General features: G+C 39.0%; 1 pseudogene; it reads right to left on the bottom strand.

Moving 5' to 3' along the window:
• Positions 1 to 3,998: 3,998 nt before the first annotated feature.
• On the bottom strand, positions 3,999 to 7,461 carry LOC138076226 (olfactory receptor 5M5-like; annotated as a pseudogene).
• Positions 7,462 to 8,819: the final 1,358 nt, after the last annotated feature.

Raw genomic sequence — 8,819 nt, 5'->3', positions numbered from 1 at the left:
GTTTGGGAACACATGTAAGAATTAAAGATTTTAAAATTTAATTTAAAAAATAAAAATTAAAAAAAAGAGCAAAAAAAAAAATAAATAAATAAATAAAAATAAAAAGATCATACACCATGACCAAGTGGGCTTTATCCCAGGGATGCAAGGATTCTTCAATATCCGCAAATCAATCAATGTAATTCACCACATTAACAAATTGAAAAATAAAAACCATATGATTATCTCAATAGATGCAGAGAAGACCGTTGACAAAATTCAACATCCATTTATGATAAAAACTCTTCAGAAAGCAGGAATAGAAGGAACATACCTCAACATAATAAAAGCTATATATGACAAACCCACAGCAAACATTATCCTTAATGGTGAAAAATTGAAAGCATTTCCCCTAAAGTCAGGAACAAGACAAGGGTGTCCACTTTCACCGCTACTATTCAACATAGTTCTGGAAGTTTTGGCCACAGCAATCAGAGCAGAAAAAGAAATAAAAGGAATCCAAATTGGAAAAGAAGAAGTAAAACTCTCACTGTTTGCAGATGACATGGTCCTCTACATAGAAAACCCTAAAGACTCCACCAGAAAATTACTAGAGCTCATCAATGAATATAGTAAAGTTGCAGGATATAAAATCAACACACAGAAATCCCTTGCATTCCTATACACTAATAATGAGAAAGTAGAAAAAGAAATTAAGGAAACAATTCCATTCACCATTGCAACAAAAAGAATAAAATACTTAGGAATATATCTACCCAAAGAAACTAAAGACCTATATATAGAAAACTATAAAACACTGATGAAAGAAATCAAAGAGGACACTAATAGATGGAGAAATATACCATGTTCATGGGTTGGAAGCATCAATATAGTGAAAATGAGTATACTACCCAAAGCAATTTACAAATTCAACGCAATCCCTATCAAGCTACCAGCCATATTTTTCACAGAACTAGAACAAATAATTTCAAGATTTGTATGGAAATACAAAAAACCTCGAATAGCCAAAGCAATCTTGAGAAAGAAGAATGGAACTGGAGGAATCAACTTGCCTGACTTCAGGCTCTACTACAAAGCCACAGTCATCAAAACAGTATGGTACTGGCACAAAGACAGACATATAGATCAATGGAACAAAATAGAAAGCCCAGAGATAAATCCACACACATATGGACACCTTATCTTTGACAAAGGAGGCAAGAATATACAATGGAGTAAAGACAATCTCTTTAACAAGTGGTGCTGGGAAAACTGGTCAACCACTTGTAAAAGAATGAAACTAGATCACTTTTTAACACCGCACACAAAATTAAACTCAAAATGGATTAAAGATCTAAATGTAAGACCAGAAACTATAAAACTCCTAGAGGAGAATATAGGCAAAACACTCTCAGACATAAATCACAGCAGGATCCTCTATGATCCACCTCCCAGAATTCTGGAAATAAAAGCAAAAATAAACAAATGGGATCTAATTAAAATTAAAAGCTTCTGCACAACAAAGGAAAATATACGCAAGGTGAAAAGACAGCCTTCTGAATGGGAGAAAATAATACCAAATGAAGCAACTGACAAACAACTAATCTCAAAAATATACAAGCAACTTATGCAGCTCAATTCCAGAAAAATAAACGACCCAATCAAAAATGGGCCAAAGAACTAAATAGACATTTCTCCAAAGAAGACATATGGATGGCTAACAAACACATGAAAAGATGCTCAACATCACTCATTATCAGAGAAATGCAAATCAAAACCACAATGAGGTACCACTTCACACCAGTCAGAATGGCTGCGATCCAAAAATCTGCAAGCAATAAATGCTGGAGAGGGTGTGGAGAAAAGGGAACCCTCCTACACTGTTGGTGGGAATGCAAACTAGTACAGCCACTATGGAGAACAGTGTGGAGATTCCTTAAAAAATTGCAAATAGAACTACCTTATGACCCAGCAATCCCACTGCTGGGCATACACACCGAGGAAACCAGAATTGAAAGAGACACATGTACCCCAATGTTCATCGCAGCACTGTTTATAATAGCCAGGACATGGAAACAACCTAGATGACCATCAGCAGATGAATGGATAAGAAAGCTGTGGTACATATACACAATGGAGTATTACTCAGCCATTAAAAAGAATACATTTGAATCAGTTCTGTTGAGATGGATGAAACTGGAGCCAATTATACAGAGTGAAGTAAGCCAGAAAGAAAAACACCAATACAGTATACTAACACATATATATGGAATTTAGAAAGATGGCAATGACGACCCTGTATGCAAGACAGGAAAAAAGACACAGCTGTGTATAACGGACTTTTGGACTCAGAGGGAGAGGGAGAGGGTGAGATGATTTTGGAGAATGGCATTCTATCATGTATACTATCATGTAAGAATTGAATTGCCAGTCTATGTCTGACGCAGGATACAGCATGCTTGGGGTTGGTGCATGGGGATGACTCACTGAGATGTTATGGGGAGGGAGGTGGGAGGGGGGTTCATGTTTGGGAACACATGTAAAAATTAAAGATTTAAAAAAAAAAAAAAAAAAGAAAGAGACACATGTACCCCAATGTTCATCGCAGCACTGTTTATAATAGCCAGGACATGGAAACAACCTAGATGTCCATCAGCAGATGAATGGATAAGAAAGCTTTGGTACATGTACACAATGGAGTATTACTCAGCCGTTAAAAAGAATTCATTTGAATCAGTTCTGATGAGATGGATGAAACTGGAGCCGATTATACAGAGTGAAGTAAGCCAGAAAGAAAAACACCAATACAGTATACTAACGCATATATATGGAATTTAGAAAGATGGCAATGACGACCCCGTATGCAAGACAGGAAAAAAGACACAGCTGTGTATAACGGACTTTTGGACTCAGAGAGAGAGGGAGAGGGCAGGATGATTTGGGAGAATGGCATTCTATCATGTATACTATCATGTAAGAATTGAATCGCCAGTCTATGTCTGACGCAGGATACAGCATGCTTGGGGCTGGTGCATGGGGATCACCCACAGAGATGTTATGGGGAGGGAGGTGGGAGGGGGTTTCATGTTTGGGAACACATGTAAGAATTAAAGATTTTAAAATTTAATTAAAAAAATTAAAAAAAAATAAAAAAATAAAATAAAATTGTTTGTGGATAGACAAGAACTGAAAGGTAATATGTAAAATTATGGCACAATAATTTTTAATATTGTAGGAAAAAATGATATAAATCCCTTATATAAGAAATGAAAACTCCAAGTCAGCAAATTGTAGCTCCCATTCATAAGGGTGTCTGCTTTGATTAAAGGAAGCTAATGAAACAAATTATAGGATTATTAAAATTACAACATCAGGGTTTTTGTTTCAAATAATAATTGGGAGATAGCGAAGGACAGAGAAGTCTGGTGTTCTGTAGTCCATGGGGTCACAAAGAGTTGACATGATTGAGCGACTGAACAACAATGATAAAAACATATATGTTTTTACATTCAGATGATATAGACAAGCATTCTTCAAAGGTTTATTCAGAACACACATTGAAGATTAGAGAAATGAGATTTTTGAGAGGATAATCAGCATTCATTAAGGGAATATGTCATATATCACAGGGAAGTAAATCAGCTTCTTATTGAGGAAATATACTATAATGCACATTGCTTTGCTGGTAAGAGTACCTCAGTGATGCTCAATATTGAAGACTTAGGAAGAAAAAGGAAGAAATATATGTTAAGCAAGTGAAATGAGTCCTTGAGTGAGACTAAAAGCTTAAACCTGCTTAATCATAAGAAACTGACTTCTGTTGTATTTTCTTCCAAAGAACACTTCCATTCTTTGTTTCCATTAGAATCGAGCCCAAGCTCTGCAAACATGTGTGTCAATGTGCATGTGTGCTGGGTCAGGTCCAATTCTTTGCCACTCCATGGACAGGAGTCTGATGCCTGACAGGCTTTTCTGTCCATGGATTCTCCAGGCAAGAATACTGGAGTGGATTGGATTCTTCAGGCAAGATGGTATATTTTGGGGTTGCTTTCAAGACACTTTTTCTTTTCTTTTCTTTTCTTTTTTAACTGGGAAACTGTCAGAAGAGAACTCTTCTTCATTGCAACAAGGCTTTTCATAAATATTCTTCTTAAAGCCTGTTTCACATCATTGTTCCTGAGGCTATAGATAAATGGATTTAGCATGGGATTCACAAAAATGCAAATCACTGACACGATTTTCCCTTGTTACACAGATTGCTTGTTTGCTGGTCTCAGATACATGCAAGTCAGGGACCCATAGAACATAGTAACAGCTTTCAGGTGGGAGCCACAGGTGGAGAAGGCTTTACACTGCCTTTTGCTGGAACGGGTCCTCATAATGGTGATGAAAATGAAAACGTAGGAGATGAGGATAATGAGTAGGGAACCTGTGAGGTTAATCCCTGCGGACACAAACAAGGCAGTTTGCTTTATGTAAGTGTCAGAACATGTAAAAATTAAGAGGGGCGGGTCAGCACAGTAGAAATGGTTGATGGTGTTGGATCCACAAAAGGACAAGCGGGAAGTCAATATTACCTGCATTGTGCCCACCATAGACCCCCAGAGGTAGGGGAAAGTGACCAGGCAGATGCACTGGGACCTGGACATCCTTCTCTTGTAATGCAGGGGGTTGCAAATTGCCATGTACCTGTCATAGGCCATAGCACCAAGCATGTAATACTCAGTAAGAAGCATAGTCACAAAAACAAAACATTGTGCTAGGCACCCCACGTAGGAAATACTTTTTTTCTCTGATAAGAAGTTAACGAGCATCTAAGGAGAGACATTTGTAGAGTAAAAAATGTCTACACATGCTAAATGGGTGAGGAAAAAGTACATGGGGGTGTGCAGCTGGGGAGTGAATCTGATTAACAGAATCATCCCAAAGTTCCCAGTCAGGGTGATGAGATAAATCAGGAGAAACACCATAAAAAGGATGGGCTGCAGCTCTTGCTGACTGGTAAGTCCCAGCAGAATAAACTCGGTCGTCTCTGTGCCATTATGTGAGGGAAATGTATCCATTTTCAGACTCTCTAAAAAGAGAATAATTATGTTTTCAGATATGAAAAGAAATAGTTTGTAGGAAATTCAAAAATAGACAAAATAAATCAGCACTAAAACAAACTGGTTTTCAAAAGAGAGGTCTAAGTTGTTACTACCCTGATAGATGGAAGATTCTCACTAGATGCCTCAGATGGTTGGTGGTGCTGAGTAAACTGGAAAATCTATTTCATAAGCATGTTTTGAAGTCCAAGCAGCATCAATTCAGGATGCTCTGCAATCTCCACCTATCTCTACTAAAATATATAGGATCTGACTTAACTCTTTGGTGTCCCTCATTAGGCAATGGACTAGGAAACGCTGATGCTCAAACAAACTACTGCCTTTGTTTGATCATGACATAATGCTGGATTAGAGAATGGAGAAAATGGTTGGTTTTCTGTACATCAGTTCTATTTTTGTCAGTAAAGGTGAACATTCCATAATCAGAGTAGTATACTCTTCTTGACAGCCTGTGTACATTTATTCAGATTCAGTTTCTTCCTTATTTCTTACTTACTTTCCAGCAGCAATAAACTTCTCCCAGTCCCTTGATAGTCTGCCCCTCCCATTTCCTTTGTGTCAAATCAACAGTAGGTAGTCTAGGGTTATTTCTTTGTCTTGTCCCCACTGTGACCTCACTGATCTCTCACTCTTTATCTTGATGTGCACTGTGTTTAGCATCTTCATTGTTTGCTATGATACTGTTTCTGTTCTATGCTTTGGTTTTCTGGCCACGAGACATGAGATCTTGACTCCCCATCCAGGGGCTGGACCGGTGTCCCTGCAATGGAAAGAGAAGTCCCATCATTAATTTCTTATTAATTCACGCATCTCAGTTTATTTTATATTACATGTGTGTGTGTGTGTATTTCAGATTCACATTTCAATTAACCTCATACCTTTGAGTTCATACCTTATATCTAAACTACCTGAAAGTCTTGTCTGCTCTACCTTTAACACATTACTTATTGAATGTTACAGCAGCTTGTCAGCATTTTCTCTGCTACCAGTCAAATCTAAGCTACTCTAATGCCTAATTTACTATAATGATTTTCCTTCTTCCACATTTGAAATCTTCTCTCCTCCAACATAAGCTGATTATCTTTTTTTTTTGCATATATACTCTTTCTTTTAATTTTTAAATTATGAAAAAAATGCTAACACATTTGCAGGAGACTTGGAAAATACATATCAAAGTTATATATATTTCCATTATATATTACAATTTTTAAATAGGTAAATTATTTAGTTGGTGTTTTAATATCAAACTCTCAAAAATTAATTGAATGAATATACAAACAAGTAGAAGCATATATTAGACTGAAAAGCACTGTGAACCAATTCAATATAATTAAGATTTGTACAATTTTGACACAACAGTGGGATACAAATTCTATTCAAGTTCCCATAGAGTATAAATAAGAAGACACTGGAGAAGATGGCAGAGGAATAGGATGGGAAGACCACTTTCTCCCTCACAAATTCATCAAAAGAACATTTCAATGCTGAGTAAATTCCACTAAACAACTTCTGAATGCTGGCAGAGGACATCAGGCACCCAGCAAAGCAGATCATTGGCTTCAAAAACAGGTAGGAAAAAATATAAAAGACAAAAAAAGGGACAAAGGAGGTAGGGAGGGAGCGAGTCCCATCCCGGGAAGAGACTCTTAAAAAGAGAGGTTTCCAAACACCAGGAAACATTCTCGCAGCCAAGTCTGTGGCGAGCCTTGGAAGCACAGAGGGCAACATAACAGGAAGGAAAAATAAATAAATAATTAAAACCAACAGATTACGAGCCCAACAGTAACTCCCCCAGTGGAAAAGCAGTGCAGATGCCTGCATCCACCACTAGCAAGTGGGGGCTGGGCAGGGAGGAGCAGGAGGCACAGGCAGCAGTGCTTTTTAAGAATCAGGCTGGAATGCCCCACGCATGGGCCAGAGTGAACTAACTTGGGCTAGCAAACCAGACTGTGGGATAGCTACCACACGAAAAGCTCGAACATAAGACACCGCCAGGACCGTGCACAGAGAAAAGGATGGAACAGAAATAGCCGGCTGCAGACCATCCCTCTCTGGTGACAGGCAGCCAGAGCCTTAAGGGCTGGAAGGGGGCAATCGCAGCACAAGAGAGACATTACCTACCAAAATGCAAGCAGGCTTCTTTGCTAACTAAGACTTCTGGGGGTTCTGGACAGTCATAATCCGCCTGAGAAGGAACGCCAGTGGTACTCCCAGAAAACTGAGCAGCAGGGAAAGGCCATAAGTCGTAGTGATTGAGCTTGCAAACTCCTGAGCTACTTGGACCTGGGAAGGGCACAAAACGCAGGCCCAACCAAATCTGTGCCTCTGAGGGCTTCCTGAGCGCTGAGCCTGAGCGGCTTAGACCGGGGAGGTGCATGAAGCCTAGGGCCGGCCTCAGACGGTTCCCCGGCGGAGCAACGTGGAGCCTGAACAACGTGCACCACGAGCAGGGGCAAGCCCAGCGTGGATGAGATACTGCAAGCACACGCCAGTAATATTAGTTTGCAGCATCCCTACCCCCACCCCACAGCGCGACTGAACAGTGAGCCTAAAAAAAAAAAAAAAGTGTCCACCACCGCCCTCCCTGTGTCAAGATGGAAATCAGGCACTGAAGAGACCAGCAAACAGAGGAAGTTAAACAGAGGGAACCGCCTTGGAAGTGACCCCACACAGCCCACAACACCAGAGAAAGGGCCAGATATACCTTTACTACTTTTATGATCATTCTTTCTTTCTTTCTTTCTTCTTTTTTTTTTAGTTGATGTGGTTGTATGATTGTTTATTCTTCTTTTCTTTTTCTTCCTTTTTTATCTTTCTTAAATTTTTAAGTCCTCTATTTCTCTAATTATTAGTTTTATAACCTATTATTACTTTGCAAAAAAATAAAAAATAACCCTATTTTTACAGCAAACGCTGTATATGGTCTTTTTGTAGTTGATGTTGCTGTTTTTTAATAATTCTTGTGGCTTTGTTTTTTTTTTGTATGTTTGTTTTTTGTGTTTTTTTTTGTTTGTTTTTCTTCTTCTTCTTTTATTTAATATTGTATTTTTGAAAATCCAATCTCTACTCCAGATATTTAATCTTTGCTTTTTGGAATTTCTTGTCAATTTTGTACATTTAAAAACCCAATCTTCAGTACCCAATTTTACCTGAGAGCGAGATTACTGGCTTGACCACTCTCTTCTCCTTTGGACTCTCCTTTTTCTCCACCAGGTGGCCTCTGTCTCCTCCCTCCCTCTTCTCTTCTCTACCCAACCCTGTGAATCTCTGTGTGTTCCAGACGGGGGAGAACACTCAGGGAACTGGTTACTGGCTGGATCTCTCTCTCTACTTTTCATTTCCCTCTTTTATCCTCCTGGCCACCTCTGTCTACTTCCTCCCTCTCCTCTTCCCTGTATAACTCCGTGAACACCTCTGAGCGGTCCAGACTGCGGAGCGCACATAAGGAAGTGATTACTGGCTAGCTTGCTCTCTCCTATTTTGATCCCACCTCATCTCATTCCAGTCACCTCTAACTATCCCCTCCCTGTTCTCTTCTCCATGTAACTCAGTGAACCTCTATGGGTGACCCTCAATGTGGAGAAACTTTTCATCTTTAATCTAGATGTTTTAACATTGGTGCTGTATAGATGGAGAAGTCTTGAGGATATTGTAAAAATAAAACTGAAAACCAGAAGCAGGAGGCTTTAGTCTAAATCCTAAGAACATCAGAGAAATCCTGAATCCAGGGAACAT

This window comes from Capricornis sumatraensis, chromosome 3, assembly GCF_032405125.1.
Source record: "Capricornis sumatraensis isolate serow.1 chromosome 3, serow.2, whole genome shotgun sequence".
In the NCBI taxonomy this organism is placed as follows: Eukaryota; Metazoa; Chordata; class Mammalia; order Artiodactyla; family Bovidae; genus Capricornis; species Capricornis sumatraensis.
This window is presented reverse-complemented; position numbering and strand designations above follow the sequence as displayed.